The sequence below is a fragment of the Lissotriton helveticus genome, chromosome 5_1 (assembly GCF_964261635.1).
Source record: "Lissotriton helveticus chromosome 5_1, aLisHel1.1, whole genome shotgun sequence".
NCBI classification, from domain to species: Eukaryota; Metazoa; Chordata; class Amphibia; order Caudata; family Salamandridae; genus Lissotriton; species Lissotriton helveticus.
Genome location: NC_136065.1, coordinates 2058765320 through 2058786196, shown reverse-complemented (window position 1 = coordinate 2058786196; position 20877 = coordinate 2058765320). Strand labels below are relative to the sequence as shown.

General features: G+C 38.2%; 1 protein-coding gene across 1 annotated transcript in view; it reads left to right on the top strand.

The window, feature by feature from the left end:
- LOC144753978 (uncharacterized) overlaps positions 1 to 20877 on the top strand; it is a 76826-nt gene that overhangs the window by 39611 nt on the left and 16338 nt on the right. The window lies entirely within an intron of this gene.

Genomic DNA, 20877 nt, shown 5'->3' with positions numbered 1-20877 from the left:
GTTAGCAGCAGGGACTTAAGACCTGCTTTTTTCTGGTCTTAAGTTGGACGAAAACCTGCAGTAGAAAGGGAGCCCAGCCCAGAGCCACATCTGAAGACCAACGGATGCCATTGAACTACTAATCATGCAACTTGGAGACCAAAGAGGGCCACAACACCCACCGCTACCACCCGAGGCCCACCCTCCCCCCCTGACTACCACATCACATCATTCCAGCGCTTCTTCCAGTCATCCACTTCCCTTCTCTTCACTCCGACTGCATTCACCTTGGCCAAGATGGACTGCCATATTGCATTTTTAGTTGCCAATAACACAGTGAAGATGATGAACAGTTGTTGGTTGTGTTCTATCACCTCCGTAATCAGCATCTTGTTTTGCTGTGTACTGAATCGCGGGCTCCTCTTCTTCTTCTCCTTGCCCTTCTCCTTCCCCAAGGTCCCTGGCTGGTCCTCCGGAGGGGTTTGTGGGGTTCTGGTTGGCCTCTGTAGTTGCTCCAGCTTCCACCATGGTGCCTCTCAGCAGTTTAGGTTTCTTTTTATTTTTGTTGCAGTTTTTATGGTGGTTTTTCCCGCCTGACATGGGAATTGCAAGTGTCGTGCTGCTTATTGCTGATGTTTTTATAGCTGTTGGGCCCATCGCAACTTTTTTCACTTTCAAGTTTCCTTTTTTATCGGCGTCCTGGTAATTTTGACGCAGACATTTGACGCGTTATTGGGAGACTATCGCCTGTTGCCGGCGTGTTGAGAATACACAGTTAACTCTGCGCTAGTTTTCCGTGAAAGATGGCGTTATGTAACATTGCGTTAACCTGGGTTGGCGATAATTATCGCCCGTTCTTGAAAATATCCCCCCATGTCTTTTGATGGCTCTGGTACTAATTCCTAGCGCACAGAAGCAGAAGTGCAGCACAGAAAGTAACTGCTCCTACCGGGCAGGTAACACAACTGCAGTAGAGAAGGCCAGAGAGATGACTACAGCTTAAAAAGGTAAACAGGTTTGACTTTGAAGGCAGAAGTGTACATATCAGAAGGTAACAAGAAGATGGCTAAGAAAATGATGTTAAATATCATGCTACAAAAATATAATAACAGGAATACTGTGAAGATACAACATCAGACTGTGAAATATTGTGAAGGTATGTATATATAGGTTAGTTTGGATTTAATAACTTCATGCCTGTATTTTCACCTAAAACCAAAAGATAAAGTACAGTTATGGTTACAAATTAAAACCACAACACTGCTGAAATTTGCAAGTTGCGATGGCGATCCATAATCTGCACCATAGTCATGAAACTAGTAACTCAAACACCAAATGCAATGCTCATGACCTCACCCTTTATAAAAAAAAATACAGTTACAACTATTGTAAATCATTTTACAGATTACCCATACCACTTAGAGATAACTATACATGAAGTTTCATTATTTGGTTTGATGATGTGTTATATTTAAATTCCATTTTGCTTTTAAGTGTTATTATTCATTGGAATAAGTATTGTGAGGCCGTAGGCATTGCATTTGGTGTGCACAGTATGGCCTGAAGGGCTCTTGTGTGGGTTATGGATTGTTGGCCTAACCATAACTTGCGAATATCAGTGGTTTTGTGGTCATCATTCATAACCATAACAGGACTTCAGCTGTGCTTGTTAACTGAACGTCTGGGGTTTTTCAAAACAGGTGTCAAGGCATTACAAGAAAGCCAACCATAACCTCCTCACTTTAACCTTTGTTTTTGTTTTTTCAGTGATGTTTGTCAACCGGTCCTGACCTATCACTTTTAGGAGCCCCCCTTTTCTTGCTCTGACTTGAGGGATCTGCTTGAAACCTGCCATGAATGATAAACTTTTTAAAAACGTTTTGTGCAGATTCATCGAGCAGTGCCAAAGTTAGTAAAAAAACACACCGGCAAAAAAAGAAACTGCCACATTCCACCTGACCTGCAGGCCCTCAATTGGCTTCCTTTTGAGGCCAGAATCCACCTAAAAATCGCCTGTATGACTCATAAGGCATTGCATCAAAAAACCCTGAGGTACCTAGCGGAGAAACTAGTACTATCGGGTGGTAACAGATCTACCAGGAGTTCGGATAATCTTCTACTTAAACCACAACGTTTTTCCAAGAAGAAAACATATAATCGTACCTTCTCAGGAATGGCTCTGGAACGCTTTACCCCCAGAAACAAGACTAATTCCGTCCGCAGCCTTTTTAAAAAAAGAAGTGAAATCGATACTCATGTCTAAATTCACTTAAGCTGTTACTTCTACAATCCTGTAGATATATGCTAATTTTTAATAATTATCAGTACTGTACTCGCATAATTCTATTTTTTATATGTATTTGTCATCCTATATTTGACCTGTAAAGCGCTCTGATACCCGCAAGGGTCTTGTTCGCGCTATACAAAACCATCAAAATAAATAAAATAAAATAAATATAGAAACTCTGACTCAACCATGAATATCACTGCAGATATATTCAAATATATTGGGCCTGGTTCTGAGAGGGTGACAGCTGTTACTGGGCAGAAAACAAACTTCACACTATGAGTGAATAAATGAACAAGTGAACATTTATGAAGAACAACAAATATCCACATGGGCTGTGCTGGTTCTAGACTAGGAAAGAACAAATGGTAGGCAGATAGGCACAGAGGTAGGTTTTCTGATGTTCCCTCCATCTCAGATGTAGGGAAATCTGGCATCAATGTAACCGTTAGCCGATTCATCAATTTGGCTGTGAAATGGCTGAATCAGTGGCCACGCGCCCTGGTGCCTTAGAACCAAGAGACAAAAGGTGCTATTTGAACACAGGCTTGCCATGGTATATACAATTTAAATGTAGAAAGGACAATGTCATTCACTACCCAGTCACAGAAACTGCTTTAGAAAGACGTCGCTCTTAATGTTAGTGGTATTAAGTTTGACAAGATGCTTTTTAGACCAAGAAGCAATCTCCCTGCTGCAGTTTGAATCAGCTGCTCTCCCTGTTTCATTTTGAATTAGCTGCAGTCACCTTGTTTGTTTCTTTGTAAGTTCCAAATAGATTGCATTGCAGTAGTCTAATCAAGAGTTTACTGTAGTTTGAATATCTGTTTTTGTCTTATGAAATGGAAGGCTATACTTACTTCAATGAATTTTTTTTAATTTTTTTTATTTATCTCGAGGAGTAAACATATAAGCCATACATCAAGAAAAAAAGTAATATCTATACATTGAGTAAATATACTTGTAGGAGATAAACAAGAGAGAAAGAGAAAAATAAAAAAATATTCGGAAATACATTAATACCCAACACTTTTACAATTCTAAATTTAACATAGACCCCAAGTTCGATTAAACTTCTTTCCAGAGTGGGCACCACTGCTCCTAACTATAGCCATCTCTCTTTTGAAGGTCTCCCTTACCATTGCCCACCATTCCAGAGCCCTGGGTGGTATTTGAGATATCCAAACGCGGGCAATGCATAATTGTGCTGTAGTTATAGTAATCGATATTAACAATCTTAATCCTAGGGGAGCAACTGATTTATAGCCAAGCATAAGCTCTTTTTCAGTCAGCTGTATATTAATCTTTAAACGATCAGCTATTATATGCAGAAGATCTTTCCAAAAGGCAGCCAGTCCTGGGCAGGTGACAACATGTGCAAGCTATCTACAGCAACCAATCCACATTTTGCACACTTGCATTTATCATTCATATTTATGCTATTAGGATCTATCCATGTAGCTATTCCTTCTGGAGTATAGTAGAGCATTCATACTGTTTTAAACTGTTGTAACTTTAGGTTAACAGAATATACAGCAGCATCTAGAGTCTCTAAAGCCTGTTCAATGTCTCGAGGACTAATATCCTGTCCGAATAGCACACCCCATTTTGATGCTAACTTTAAACTATCAATCTCCCAGGATTGAGAGAATAGCTGATATGCCTTTCTAATAGTCCGTTTTGCCTCCGAGGGTAAATAAGTCAGAAAATCTGATCCCATAGGTTGTCTTATATTTCTACGTCCCCATAAACATGTTATAAAACATATTACTTGGGATACCAGATATCATCTGTAGGTCTGAGGACGTACGAAACCCAGTGGCATTATATAAATGGCTTAGTTGACTAATACCATATGTGTCCCAGGATTTAGCTTGTATATCATGGAAGATTGCCGGAAGTATAGGATTATACCATGACGGCATGCTAAGATTCATCAAAGGCAAGGAGCAATTAGCACTGATCTCATGCCATATATACACTATATCCTTAAGAGTCTTAAACCATACTCTTTTAAAATAGTTTGTATCAGTAATCCAATCCAAAAACATAATCCTTTCGCTACCAATAGCGAGACTATAACAACAATGTTGTCTACTGGGTGATAGAAGGTCCCGTAAACGACCAACAAAAGTGGCCCAAAAATATAATTTAAAATCATGTAACTGAAATCCGCCATATCTGTAAGTGAGTTTTAGATATCTTATAGCATGTCTCGATTGCTTATAACTCCATACAAAACTGCTAATAGCCCACTCAAGTTTTTTGAAAAAATAAATCGGGACTCGCAGAGGTATTACCATGAATAAGTAAAGAAATTTCGGCAAAACAATCATTTTTATAATATTACAGCACCCTATAATACTAATAGGCAAATTATGCCAGGCTCTCATTTTGGAAATCATTGACTTAAGTAAAAAATCATAATTCAATTTTATAATCTGCCCCAAATCTGCAGTAATCCGTACACCTAAATAGGTTGCTGATGTACATGCCCCAATTACCTCCCTAGCAGCTTGAAAATTAAGAATGGTCTGTGTCTTTTTAACATTCAATTTGTATCCGAAAATGTTCCCATATGTACTAGCTTCGACTTGGATAGCCTCTATAGCTCTGACTGGATCTGTAGAGAAGACATCTATATCATCGTCATAGGCTGTTATTTTCAGTTCTTCAGAGCCTATTAGTAGAGGTGGGATGGATAAGTTAACAACAAGTTATCTAATACATTTTTTATTATTATTTACATATATATGGTTCTGTATATAGAGCGAAGAATAGAGGTGATAAAGGCACCCTTGTCGAGTACCTCTTATTATCATGAAGGATGCAGTCTAATAATTTAGGTAAACTAACTTTGTTCTTGGGCACTTGTATAAAACTTTAATCCAATCATAGAAACGGCAATGGATATTATACACCATAAGTATAGCCCAAAGACAATCCCATGTTACACGATCGAATGCTTTTTCCGCATCAAGCATGACCATTCCTATGTCCAGATTTAATTCAGAAGCAGCATCAAACGCAACTAAGGCAGTATTCACGTGTGCAGTTGTATCCTTGCCAGGTATAAATTCATGTTATTGATCTGAGACTAACTGTGTCATAAAAGGCGCATGGCACGTTGCCAATATCTTTGCGAAAATGTTTGCATCAACATTTATTAATGAAATCGGGCGATATGACCCACACTCTTCTTTCGGCTTCTTCTTTTTTAAGATGAAGACAATATTTGTCATATCCGACGAACTGGGTACCATCCCACTCACACTGATATGATTCATAATCCTGGACATAATAGGAATCAGAATGCCCTTAAATATCTTATAGAATTCTAATGGTATTGTATCCTCAACAGCTGCTTTTCCAGCAGGAAGAGCACCAATAGCATCAGATATTTCATCAGCCGTAATATCTAAGTTAAGAGAGTGTACCTGTTCTGTTTCGAGTACATAGATAATTTCGCAAAACTTACACTTATCTATATAGTCAATACATTTGCCTTTATCAAACACATTAGGGTTACTATATAATGACTAATAAAAGCCCAAAAAATGTTCTACTACCTCTTCAGGCTGAGTATAAGTAACCCCCAACACCTCTTATACTCTTTATTCCTCGCTCAGCCCTTTTGTCAGAAAGTTGATGTGCGAGCACTTTACCTACTTGTTCGCCGTACTCGTATTGAAGTGGTCGATTTTTATTATACCTAGCCGCCGTCTTATCTTTTAGGGGCGATCCTAATGCAGCACGTTTTTCAACTAGAAGTAGGTATGTTTGTGAATATATTGGGGTAGCCGTCTGTTGGGTGATGCCGCTTCTAATTTCATTCGCATGTGCTATTTCTAATTGTCGAATGCTATCCCTAATAGCCTTACTTGCCAAATTTTTACTACGATTTAATCTATAAATATATTGCTGAGTAGCTCCTCTTATGTAAGCTTTAAGTGAATCCCAGATAAAGAAGAGAGAAACAGAGCCTTCGTTCTCTAACAGAAAATTACTAATACTGTTTTTCATAAAAACTTGAAACTTGATATCCATCAACAAATAACGAGGGAACGGAAATTGGCGTGTTAATTTAGTAGATGAGCTAAGTGCAAGTTCTAACAATAAGGGATTGTGGTCTGAAACTATCTTGGGTCACACTTTGCACTTAGCTATGTTAAGAATAGCATTATTGGTGAAAAACATATCAATATTGTGAATATTGCCGGTGTGATGCACTATAGTAGGTATAGCCAGGTTGAAGAGGATGTAATGACCGCCAAACATCTTTCAGACTGTGTAATCGAGTCATTTCCACAATAGTGGCCCAAGCTTTCCTCATTCTAACCGAGGCGCCTGGATTAGTTGAATCTAAGCATGAATTCATGGTACAATTGAACTCTCCCATAATGATTAAATCTCCCTGCCAATCGAAGAGATCTAGGGATAACATTTCAAAAATACATGACTCGTCCAGGTTTGGACCATAAAGAGCGCATAGTACAAATTTATGACCATCTATAAGTAGCTGTATAAATATCCACCTGCCAGAGATTTCATGAGAGGCTCTAAGCAAGTTGTAGTCGAGCAGTTTGTCTATTTAGATAGCGAGCCCTCTGATAGAGACCATCTGGGAAGTACATGCACTTATTTTATAATCCAATTGTTTCAATAAGTGTCTGTCTTTGTATGCTAAATGTGTTTCAACCAAAGCCACAACATGAGGTTTATAGTTTTGGAGCTCTGCTCATACCATCTGACGTTTGCTTGCAGAGTTTAGTCCGGCAATGTTCCAGCATAAGTACTTTATTATACTCATTTATTTTATTTTTTAGTCATATGAAGACCCAGGGACCACCAGCCATGTCTCTGCCAATTTCCCTTATTATAACATTCTAATCGCACACATGATGATGGACGGAATGTTGCACAATGGCAAAATATTCACCCCCAGTCACAGATCTGGGTTAATCCATCGTTATTTTGCTCACCAAGCCACCCCAGTTCAGACATGGCCATATGCAAATCTAGCATAGCTCATATTGAAAATAATTCTTCTGTTTACTCCTTTTGATATTCTTTATGTAACCCCTTCCACCCAAAAAACCCAAAGCCTCACCCATACACTCAAAAACCATCCCTGGAAGGAAACAACCCACCCCACCTTGTTTCCTAGAGAAGGAATCACCCCAATCAGGCTGTTGATGGACCTAACAGCCACTAGAGAGTTAGGCATCCCCCGGATGCTATCCGCTAAGCATTACCCCATCATAGCCTAAATCATAGATGAGAGAAACAAAAAGGAAAATGAGAGATAACAAGAAAAAGACCCCGTACACAAAAATGTGTCATTATAGTCATAAGAACTGTCATAAATAATTTTAGGCCTATATCTGCTGGATCTTTATCTATATATCTTTGTGTATATAGATCATATATTCCCCCTTTTTTAGAATCAAACCGTGAGATCCCATACACAAAAACCTTCTGAATATCTGTTCAAATCTTAAGAAGCCGCCTTCTCCAGAGGTTTCCCAGAATAAGGAATATGCTGGGCCTCAGCAGTTTTGTTAAAAATCCAAGTGTGTCCCTGACGTATAGCCTTAAGTCTCGCCGGTTCCTGAAGAAATATTTGTGCACCAGACTTCTAGATAACAATAACACGAGGTGTTTATTTTCGAGACGTGGTCTTAGAAGGAATGATAAAAAATACCAACTGGAAGAGATAACACAGCAACAGAACTGGAGTTGAGAGAGCAGCAGCTCCTACTGTGAAGAAAATAGGAAAATAAATAAAGGTCCCTACTGGAAAAGAAGGCTAGGGCAGCTGGAACTGAGAGGGCAACCAATTCTAAAGGGCAGGTAGCAGGGCTGTGTATAATGCTGCTCTAAATAAGTAGAAATAGAACTAAAAGTGAGACTGGAAAATCTGAGGTGAGACATTGAACCAGATTTAACACCAGCTGTATGCAAAGGACGATCAACAGCCTGCACTGGAGAGTTTCAGAAATGCACCTAAGGAAATACCAACACTGACAGACAAGAGATGGAACTGCAGCAGAGAAGAAATCAGCCACTACTGGCCAGAGTACCCAACTCACAGCCAGTCAAAAGGGAGTTGTGAAGGTAATTTAAAGGAGATTTTGGGCCATATTATCAAGGGCTTTATCTCCGCTTTAGCGGCACTTTTATAGGCTAAAGAGGAGATAATGCCATCGCCCTATTAACAAGGCAGCGCAAACATGCATTAGCGCATGTTTGCTGCCTTTTTAGTAACGCCTCGCTTTGCATCGCTAATGAGATGCAAAGTAGGCGTATCTTCAGGAGAGAACAGGAAAATTGATCGCTAATCGCACATCGCGGTATCAACAAGCCGGCCCAGACAATGCACAGTGATAGCAAAAAGCCGCGCTCACCGCTGACATCTCCGAAAACTAACATATGGAAATTTTCTGACTTAGCCATGTGCATAATGGGAGGTGGATTGTAAGGTTACATCTACTTCTCCCTATTATCAACATTGTACTCAGCACAATGCTGACTTTGCTGGTTTTCAGGCGATATTGCTTTAAATCGCCGTATATCGAAGGTTTAACATCTCCTGTAAGCAAATCGTTGTAAATACGCCGCTAACACGCTGATGTGAACCGGCGATATACAGCGATAATGCAAATCGTGCTAAGCGCGATTTGCGATGATTACCGCGCCCCCTGTTGATATACCCCTTGGTACTCCGAAGAGAACTAGGATGTTTTTATTTGAACAAGTTCTATAGTTACTTGGCCAATCACGAGCAGAATATCAACAACAATTGACAGAAAGAGATCTACAGCTCTAAAGGTAGCAACCTATCAGGATTTAGGATAGACACAGGCAGTATAGCATACTTGGGGGCTGCAAACAGGACAGACAGGCCAGTGTGAACTCATGAGATCCGGGAACACTAGACCGCTAACTGCCTGAAAATTACATGCTCATTTCCTGGTGTTAAGGTCATGTCTGGGTCAACTGTATCAGAATCCTATCTCTTCTCCTGGCATCCTGTTGTTAGTTAAACTGGCTCTCTTGGTTTAAATCAAACAAAAAGTGAAGGGAGGAATGCTTGCAAATAGTTTCACTACCGGCAATCGCTTGGGTACCATTCCAGCCATCGTTTTTTGCCAACTATGCCACCTCTGATCAGAACTAGCCATATGCAAATTAGCCTTGGCCCTGCTCCAATAGGAACCATCCCGGCTGAACTGACACACCGAGGGGCATATTATCAAGCAGGGCGTTAACATTATTGTCACTTTAGCGGCAGAAAACTGCGATAATGGGCTTGATAATACGCCGTAGAGAATTCCCAGAGAAGCCCATGTTCACACCAGAACATGGGTGTTAACGCTGTTTCTTGATAATATGCCCCTAAGTTCTCTCTGAACTGGATTACAGGCAACCCAAGATCGGTGGAAGCAAGTCCATCTCTGCTCTTCAGTGTAGGTATTCACGGACGGCAGTGGTTTTCAGCCAGTCTATATATTCTCGAACCCTGACAGTTTGCTAGGTCAAGCATGGGCCCAACAGAACATCCCCTTCATGTAAGACCCAAGACATAAGTAAAATTCAGGAAGAATTAGAGGTGGCTCGTCAGGAACAACCATCTTTGTGAAACTGATTTAATTCAGTAGCACCTGGTGCAGCAAGTCTAGTTTGCTCTTTGCAGCCGATTGACAATGCAGCAGTGAGTAGTAACACACCAGAGGCTAATAATAGTGAAACCGGGGAACCATAGTTTAGCTTCAGCACCTTCTGAAAAATGTTGTTGTTGATCCCTATAGATTTTATGTTTCAATGCCAGTTGCATTTTTTAGCTAAACCACAGTTTTTTGTTGCTGATCCTTCCAAAATCACCCTTATTTTATCCTACTTTAAATAGGACGCATTTATATGGGCTACATATCTTATTCTACATCAAAGTCCTCAGTAAAAAAATTGGACACAAAATGTGTCTCAATTTAAGGCAATCATGACAAGAGACACACTGTGCCATACTATCCGGTGATGCGGGTTTATTAACGCTACAACAAGGACCATGTTAATGGCATTCGTCAACGCAAACATCATGGACCGAAGGGTCTGCATCATCTGCCTTTTATCAAGGCCTTCAGGAGGAACTAAAAGTCACCCTCTTGCTGATTGCCTTAATCGATCTAACCTTACATATAGAAGCTTAACCGAAGCCATGCTGTGCAGAGTGCAGAAATATATGTAGTTGAACATGGGTTGCAAAGCCCCTGAAGCAGTACTTGCTCATCCAACTTATCTGACACTCAACTTCTCCAGCAAGCTCAGGGCTGGAAACAGTGGAAACAGGAACATTAGACCACAAACTCCAAATCATATACTCACTTCCTGGTGTTAAGGTCAACAGTGTAAGACTCATATATAAGGTCATTCACGGGTCAGAGCCTTCACCTGGTAATGTGTCATTAGTTGCGTTGACTCTCCCCATTCACGTACTATTTTGAACTCATACCGTAGCCTTACGTTTATGGTGATCTTTCTCTTTGGTTCCCTCACTCTGTCCCCTTCTTAGCTCCCTTTAGCCTTGCTGCCCTTTGGTAGGGTGTTGCTTCTTGTAGTTCTCTATTGCTGGTGGACTTGTGGAAGTGACCTGGGGCTTAGCATAGGATAGGATAGGAGTTTATAAATCGCTCGATTGCCGTGGCGTCTTGGCGCTAATGTGTGTGAACAAATCCAGAGACTGCTTCATCATCAGTTTAAGTGACAAAAAGAAGCGTCTTCAAGTTCTTCCTGAACAGCTTCCTGTCAGCTTGAAATCTCATAGTCTATTCCACAAGTGGGCTGCCCCATTGGATAGTGTCCTACCTCCCCATCTGACCCGCTTAAGCCTAGGCGTCTTAAGCACACCTAGATTAGTGGATCTTAGAAGGTGTGCGGGAGTATAGGGCGTGAATAATTTGGAAATCTCGTCGGCGCCACCTCCATACAGCGCCTTATGAACAAGACACATGGCCTTGAACTCAACACACTGGATTCATGGTTGGCCAGAGCAAAATACAGCAATCTCTGCTGCTGTTAGACCTGGCCCTATCTGCAAGGTCACCTCCAAAAACTTTTTCCTTCTTCCCTCCTGTTCTGCGGAATTTGTTATTTTTTTGCTTTCTGAACTCTGTGCTCTTTACCACTGCTAAAGTACGTATGCTCTCCCCTTTAAACATGGTAAAATTGGTTTACACCACCTTCATCACTTATTGTGCAACAAACTCAAGCATTGCAAGATCTGTGCTTTGCGCTACAGCATCCTAGGCCCGCAGTCACTCCCAACATTAATTCCCAGCAACGACCCCACAGGATGCCCTACAGCATCTTCTCACTACAGCGGCGACCATCCATGACGCCATGTCTGCTGCTTGTGCTACAGCGACCAATTTTCCTGCTCCTCGTGGTCTCTTCCACCGCGAATGGTACTCTTCGTGACGGACTTTAGAAGTTAACTTTTTTAGTAGATATCGCCTGGTTCCTGTACCTCACCCACCCTCCATTGCGGTCGTCCTGGACTTGTGGTTTTCACGGAGTCTCGCACAACCACAGAACCGCAAGTGGCACTTTGTGCTTTTAGGAGCTATACTTACCTAAAATCTTCAAAATTGCATATCTCTGGTTCTATTAATTTGATATTTGTTATTTTGGTGTCAAATAATTTATTAAAGTTTACTCAGTTTGTGACCTGCATAACTGCATAACAGCGGCGGCTCCTCCGCTATGGGGGAGGAACGTAACCCCCCTCCCAGCAGCCAAAAAGAAATTAAAAATAAAACCATAATCAACCATGGTTTATTATCATTTTATTTTGCGTCCAGGGGTTTTGGGGGTGGGACCAGGGGGGATAACAGGCACCCATGGGGAGAGGTATGCACTGTTATCCATGTGCATGACCATTTGCCTCTCAGGCAGGCCAAACAGTTATGCACACTTTGCATGTTCTCCACTCAGGCTGCTTTCCAGCCTGGGTGGAGAACATGCCCAGTGTCCCAGTCTCTGGCTGAGCGCCGAAAAACAGCACTGAGACCAATCACAACGCTGCATTGCAGCATTGTGATTGGCTACGGGGAGCCTAGGTGCTTCCTGCTTCCTGACAGGGCAGAGGGATGACAAGAGACACGGCGATAAGGTACATTTTTTTATTTAATTTTACTCCCTTGCCCCCAGCCCCCGCTCCCTTCAGCCTGATCCGTTCCAGCTGCCACTGCTGCATAAATACTTTACTCGTTACCTCTAAGTTAAGCCTGACTACTTGTATGCCATGCTACGAGAATTGTAAGTACATGTTAATTAGGTAACTTTTTGTGGTTCACCCTGGCAAGGATTGTGACGGTTTCTTGAGCAGGGTTTCACCCCCCTCAATCAACAACCCAATTTACCAAAACCGGTACCCTTGTATCCATATCTGTGATGACCTCTTTTTTTCCGCTCGTTCTATTTACTCACCTGTCCTTCTCGTTTTTGCCTGCTGGCGAGTGCACACTATGTCCGTAACATCGAGATCATTGAACATGCAGAGATCTGTCCCTTAGCTGAGACAATTCCATGTGAGCGCAGGATTCAGTTTGAGGTTTTCTTTCTACTCTCCCTTCCACTGTCTCTCCCCAGATTCCTATTACCGCCGGCAGCACGTCCATCTCTGATCGCCAGAGTAGGTACTCATGGTAGGGGTGTATAGCGGGTCTACATCCTCAGAACCTGAAACAACCCCTACTGGGCTGAGGCAGAAATGCAGCTTAAAAACAGCAGGATCTACTAATTGACCTATGAATAACTAGATCTCCAAATAGCAGCCACTGGTGGAATGAGAGGGAACTGCAACCGAGAATTTAACATAGCAGCCCCTACTGGAATGAGAGAGAACTGCAACTCAGAATATGCTGGGCTGAGGGAGAACTGCAACTTTGAAGGTACCAGTCACTACTGGGGAGAGAAATACCTGCAGCTTTGAAGGGAGGACATGCAGCTGCAAGGGCTACAGCAGCAGAAGGTAACAACCCCTACTGAGTAAATAGATAACTTTAGCTGAGAAGATAGCAGCCCCTGCTGGTCAAAGGGAGAACTGCAGCTCTGAGGTAATGTCCCTTACTGGTCAGAAAGATAACAGCAGCTCGGAAGGTAACCCTTCTAGCAGAACAACTGCCACTGCGAAGGTAACAGCAGCTCAGAAAGTAACTGCACTTACTGTGTCGATAAGAGAACAGCAGCTGAGAAGGTAACAGCCCCTACTGGGCAGAGGAGGACCTGCAGCTCAGAGGGTAGAGCACCGACTGTGTCGAGAACTGAGTCTCAGTAGATAATAGACCCTACTAATTCAAGAAAGAACTGCAGTGGTGAAGGTAGCAGCAGCCCAGAAAGTAAATGCACCTACCAGGCAAATAAAAAACTGTAAGTGAGAAGAACAGAAGATCAGAAGGTAATACCCCCTACAGGCCAGAGGAAGAAATACAGCTGTGAAGGTTACAGCCTTTACTAAGCAGAGAGGGAAGAGCATCGCAGAAAGTAGCAGTCTCTATGGGGAGAGACAGAAATGCAGATCAGAAGGTACTGCCCCCTACTGAGCCGAGAGAAATTGACAGCTCATAAAGTAACCGGCAAAGGGAGAATATGAGCTGTGAAAAAAAATTCCATGCTCAGGAGAACTTCAGCGAAGAATTGACAGTTTTTACTGGACATAGAGGACTGGTAATAAAAAAACAGACCCTTCTTGGTACAGGCAGAACTCTATATGAGAAACAAGCATTGACAAAGCCAATAGGCCTCGCCTAAGTAGGCACTATTGGCTTTACCAATATGTTTTAGCCATGTTGTATACCAGCTTGGCTGCTGTTCAGCATGGCTAAAAGTTAGCAGGGTAAAGGAGAGTGGCGTGGAGTAGGGTGTTGTAAAGTGGAGTAGAGTGGAGTGTTATGGAGTTGTGTGAAGTGGCGTACAGTGGTGTGGAATGGAGAGGAGAGGAGTGTCATGGAGTGGAGTAAAGTGATTTAGAGGGAGTAGTGTGCCATATAGTGGGAGAGGGTAGAGTGGCGTAGAGTTGAGTGGAGTAGAGTGTCAGAGTGGTGTAGAGTGGAGTGGCAAAGCGTGTCATGGAGTGGTGTGGAGCAGAGTGGAGTCACATAGAGGGTGTTGCATAGAGTGTAGTAGAGTGTTGTACAATAGAGTAGATTGTCATAGAGGAGATTGGCATAAAGTGACATAGAGTATTGTGGAATAGAGGGGAGTGGAGTAGAGTGGAATAGTGAAGTGGAGTAGAGCGAAGTAGCGTGTCATAGAAAAGAGTAGAGTGGCATGAAGTGGAATAGAAGGAGCTGCGTCATAGAGTGGAGTAATGTTGTAAAGTGGCAAAGAGTGGAGTAATAAGTTATAGATTGGAGTACCGTAGAGTGGAGTGGCGTACAGTGGAGTGGCGTAAAGTGAAGTGGTGTAAAGTACAGTAGTGCAGAGTAGATTTGCATTCACTGCAGTGGCTTTCAGTGCATTGGTTTTGTTTAAAGTGGTGTAGAGTGGAATGACATAGAGTAGAGTAGCGTAGAGTGCAGTGGTGTAGAGCGCAGTGGCATACAGTAGATTGTCTCTGAGTAGAGTAAAGTGGATTAGAGTGAAGTGGTGCAGGGTAGAGAGGAGTGGTGCAGGATAGTGTGCAGAGGTGTAGTGTAGAATGCAGTGGTGTAGAGTGCAGTGGTACAGAATAGATTAGAGTGGCGTGGAGTGATGCAGAGTGTAGCAGCGCAGAGTGCATTGGCATAGTGTGCAGTAGAGTGGAGTAGAGTTGAGTGGTGCAGAGTAGAGTGGTGCAGAGTGCAGTGACATAGAGTACAGTGGCATAGAGTGCAGTGGCAAAAAGTGCCCTGGTGTCGTGTACAGTCGTGCAGAGTGGAATAGAGTGGCAGAGTGCAGTGGCATAGAGTGCAGCACTGCAGAGTAGAGTGGATTTGAGTTCAGTGGCAGAGAGTGCAGTCTTGCAGAGTGGAGTGTCGTAGAGTACAGTGGCATAGAGTAGAATGGTGCAAAGTAGACTGGTGCAGAGTAGACTGGTACAGAGAGCAGTGGCGGTGTGCAGTCTAAATATCGAGTTTTTTATTTCGAATGGACATAATATCGACTCCAGAATATCGAAATGGCATTAATATCGAGGTAAGTAATATCGAAGTTTTTATTATCGATTGTTATGTATGTTAAAAAATATCGATAGATAAAATATCGAGTATGTAATATCGTTAGTAAAAAATATCGACATTTTTAGTAGTTAAAAAATATCGAAAGTTGTGTTATCGACAGTCATGATATCGACTGTCATGATATCGACAAATAATATGGATATAAATAATATCTAATAGTTAAATGTACACTGTTTTTATGTTTTATAAATACATTTATTGTTAAAATATATGTTATTTATTTATTTATTTATATAGAAATAATTTAAAAAATAATTTTTAATTTTAATAAATAATTCAAATACTATAATAATTTCTAGGAGCGGGTAGTGGGTTTTTAGGGGAATAGGGTGGGAAGTATTTTAAATATAATTAATTAAATATGTAAATGTATTAATTGGTATTAATATTTAATTAATTGTTAATTATTTTTTTTTAATATATAATATTTAATTGGTAATTAATTAAATTAAATACATTAATTGCTAATTATGCTCATTCAAAAAATGTATGTTATGTAGCAGGTTGTGGGGTTATAGGGGAATAGGGTGGGAAGTAAATTAATTATAAATAATTAAATATGTAAATTAATTAATTGGTATTAATATTAAAATAATTGTAAATTATTTAAAATATGTTAATTATATATAATTTAATTGGTAATTAATTTAATTTAATTGAATAATTGCTAATAATGAAAAAGTAAATATTTTATGTCATGTAGCGGGTTGTGGGTTTATAGGGGAATAGGGTGGGAAGTAATTAAATTAAAAAAAATTAAATATGTAATTTCCTTAATTGGTAGTTAAATTAAAATAATTGTTACTTAAATCATATATTTAAATCATATAAAATTTAATTGGTAAATAATTTAATTTATTAATAGCTAATTATGTGAATTTATAAATTTTATGTCATGTAGTGGGTTGTGGGTTTAAAGGGGAATAGGGTGGGAAGTATTTTATTATAATTATTTACAAAAGATTAAATTATTAATTGGTAGTAATAATTTAATAATTGTCAATCAAATAATGTATTGAAATTATATAAATTTACATTGGTAATTAATATAATTGTATTGAGTAATTGCTAATTAGGTTATTTTAAATATTGTATGTGATGTAGGGGGTTGTGAGTTTATAGGGGAATAGGGTGGGAAGTAATTTAAATATAATCAATTAAATATGTAAAATTATTAATTGGTAGTAATATTTAATTTAATGTAAATTTAAAAATTATTGTTCATTAATTAAAATATAATTGGTAAATTATTTTATTTAATTGATTATTAGCTAATTATGTTACATTAATTATTTACTTTTCTGTAGTGGGTTGTCTGTTTATATGGGAATAGAGTGGGAAGTAATATAATAATAAATAAGGAAAAAATAATTTTTACTTAAGGTATACAAAGTTTAGCACACAACGTTTAAAATGCAATACCTTTACAATTAAACTTTTACAACGCTAAAACCATATTAACGCATGTATTTAGATCAAATGTTTTTAGTTTGCAGGTATTTTTACTACGCATACCATTACAACGTAAGTGTTGGTAGGTATATAATTATATTTAAAATCTTATAGCTTTGGATTGTTGGCTAAAGGGGTATTTTTAGGGTTCAGGGTCAGTTTTCAGTTTGTGAGTAAAGGGGTATTTTTAGGGTTCAGGGTCAGTTTTCAGTTTGTGGGTAAAGGGGCATTTTTAGGGTTCTGGGTCAGTTTTCTGTTTTTGGGTAAAGGGGTATTTTTAGTGTTCAGGGTCAGTTTTCAGTTTGTGGGTAAAGGGGTATTTTTATGGTTCAGGGTCAGTTTTCAGTTTGTGGGTAAAGGGGTATTTTAAGGGGTGAGGGTCAGTTTTTAGTTTTTGGCTAAAGGGGTATTTTTAGGGCTCATGGTCAGTTTTTAGTTTGTGGGTAAAGGGGTATTTATAGGGTTCAGGATCAGTTTTCAGTTTGTGGGTAAAGGGGTATTTTTAGGGTTCAGGGTCAGTTTTCAGTTTTTGGGTAAAGGGGTATTTTTAGGGTTCAAGGTCAGTTTTCAGTTTGTGGGTAAAGGGGTATTTTTTGGGTTGAGGGTCAGTTTTCAGTTCCTTGCTAAAGGGGTATTTTTAGGGTTCAGGGTCAGTTTTCAGTTTGTGGGTAAAGGGGTATTTTTAGGGTTGAGGGTCAGTTTTCAGTTTCTTGATAAAGGGGCATTTTTAGGGTTCTGGGTCAGTTTTCAGTTTGTGGGTAAAGGGGTATTTTTAGGGTTATGGATAAGTTTTTAGTTTTTGGGTAAAGGGGTATTTTTAGAGTTCAGGGTCAGTTTTCATTTTGTGGGTAAAGGGGTATTTTTAGGGTTCAGGGTCAGTTTTCAGTTTGTGGGTAAAGGGGTATTTTTAGGGTTGAGGGTCAGTTTTCAGTTTTGTGGGTAAAGGGGTATTTTTAGGGTTCTGGGTCAGTTTTTAGTTTTTGGGTAAAGGGGTATTTTTAGAGTTCAGGGTCAGTTTTCATTTTGTGGGTAAAGGGGTATTTTTTGGGTTCAGGGTCAGTTTTCAGTTTGTGGGTAAAGGGGTGTTTTTAGGGTTCAGGGTCAGTTTGGGGTTTTAGGGTAGAGGGGTAAAGGGTAAAAATAAGGTCAATTTAAATTTTCATTAAATTAATTTAATTTTATTTCATTTTATTAAATTATTTTCTATTAATTTACATTAAATAATATATTATATAATTATAAATACTTATGTTGTAATGCTATGCGTTGTAAAGGTATTTGCTTTGTAAAAACATTCGTTGTAAATAAATGCGCTGTAATGCTATTTGCGTTGTTAAAATTTTGTTGTAAAGGTATGCGTTGTAAAAGTATGTGTTCAAACGTAATACATCTTTTATTTTATTGTATTTAATAGAAAAAAATGTACATTTAATTTTTTATTATCAAAATAATTATTGGTAATTAGTTGTAAATTAGTATTAATAGGTAAGTAATAGAAATAACAATAGGTATTTAGTAATTTGGATATATTAATTATTATGTTAAATTAAATAGTTAATCATTTGTTAACACAATTATATTGATAATATTTTGTTATTTATTTATTAATATATGAAGTATTGACTTTCCCTACTGTTGCACCCATTGGAGTGGAAATAGTAATTAGTATGGGTTCAGTGTCCAGCACCTTCCATGACTTTACAATTGGTGAAATGGGAATTGTAATTTGTATGGTTTTAATGTGTAGTATGGTTTTGTAAGTTTATAATTTGGTGCAGTGGAAATAAGAAAACTTTTTTATATAAAAAATTATTATTGGTAGGATACTACAATAAAGTTTTTACAGTACATAGAAAAATTTTGTTTTAATTATAATTATTGTTATTGTAGTACTTAAAAGATTAATACACTTTTACAAAGATTACATTTTAAAATGCATTTTTATATAGAATATTTCATATGCAATTTATATTTATATACAATAATAAAGAAGGAAACATACACAGGGTTAAATGCAATAAATGAAAAACAGTTTATTAACATTTAATAAATACATTGTAAGTAGAGATTTATTTTTTATTTCTATTGAAATTTTTAACTAAACAGTTTTTATTATCCAAAAATATATATGAAGTGCATATATATGTTTTTCACACATAAATGATATTAACATTATTTTATGTTTATTAACATATATTGTAATTTAAATAGGTAAAGAAACAAATTGGTAATATGTACTTTTCATTTAATAACAAATATTTTATTCACATACACATTGAATATATTGTCATAGATAAATATGTACATTTCTTTTATAACAGTTACATTTTTGTTTTTTTACAAAGAAATCATATATTTTTCAAATTAATATTATGAATATTGAAAATATTTATAATATTAATTTTTACAAAGATAAACACAAAAATACATTTTTACATACATACATAATGTTTCAACTAATATTTGCTATTTTTATAAACAAATTATTTGTAACAAAGTTATAGATGCAATTTTTTTACATATAGATTATTTTCAAAATGTATATAGAAATCATCAAATATTATTTCAAGTATCATATAACAGTTGAATAATTATTTGAAAGGAATGTATATTTAAGAAATAATTTTCTAATAATTAAATAATTATTTACACTTAATATAATACTCAGTGTATTTTTTTAAGTGTTGGAATATAGAAATTAAAGAGGATTTTGCTGTATACAGGGACTACTTTTTAACCGCGTAATGTTACAAAGGCTTATTTGGTGCTTCAACAGATCGCGGTTGGATGCTGCTTCGCGTTAGAGAGGGTAAGTTTGTTTTAATTGTATTTTACAAGTTAATGAAGTTATTTTTTCGGGTTTTCTATCGTATCTCGTGTCTATTACATTGGAAAGGAGTCGCTATGGATTTGCTTGTATTTTAGCATTTTTGTTTGGGCTTCCATGGATTGTATGGGTTTTTGCAATGGTGTCGTATGGATTGTTTGGAGTTGGATTACGTTTGAAGCTGCAACAGAAATGTAAGTATTTTCTAATAATTTTATGGGTGGGTAAACTGTTTTAAATTTTGCTTTAATTACGTTGTATGTAACATTTTGTAAATACATTATCTAAATACATTTTATATATGTTAATATTATGTATTTGATAATTTAATTGCAAATTGTTACATGTTAAAATCAAGGATTTTAGAAAAAAATGCTTAATTTAATGTGTATAGTTATGTAATGTTTTAAAGAATAGTTTTGGCAATCATTGATAGATATTCTAGTCCTTTGCTAGTTGGATAGAGGGTAACTTGACTTTGGAGTGTGTTATACATTTTTTTACTTTCTTTGGTGAGTTTAGGCCCGATCAAAGTTACTGATTGCTCCATTCGGAGCTCCTGGTAACTCTGTTCTTTTTGTAAGGATTGTATTAATTTGTGAAGGGTAGGCGTTCCTCGGCCTGTAGTTGCTTGGAAGGCATTGTGCCATCCTTCAACTGCATTGTTTGTTTTAGCTTCCTTATTTAGTGTGCTAAGGTAGACATTCCACTAAGCTATTTGGTATTTGGGTTGTCTTCTATGGCCTGATCTGTGTAGCCTTCCTACCCATGTGTCTTCGAAGTAGTCAAGCATAGGGCTTAGTCTTTCTTCGTTTCTTTTATAGTAGGGGCTGTCTATTAATAAGTTATAGTGCTCAGTTACATCTGTTAGTGGAACATAGGCTAGGGCGATGAGTTTTTTTATTTGATAAGCAAATGTGCTATCAGTGGCGTATTGGATACTCAAGGTTGATTTTTGTAGATGTCGCCAGATACATTGATTAAAATGGTAATAACAACCTTGTATTGCTGTGTGTGGGTATGTTTTAAGGATGCTGTTTATCATTGCTTTTTCAAAGCCAATGATAATTTTTTGTGGAAAATAGTTGTTAGTATGTTGAATGACTTCAGTTAGT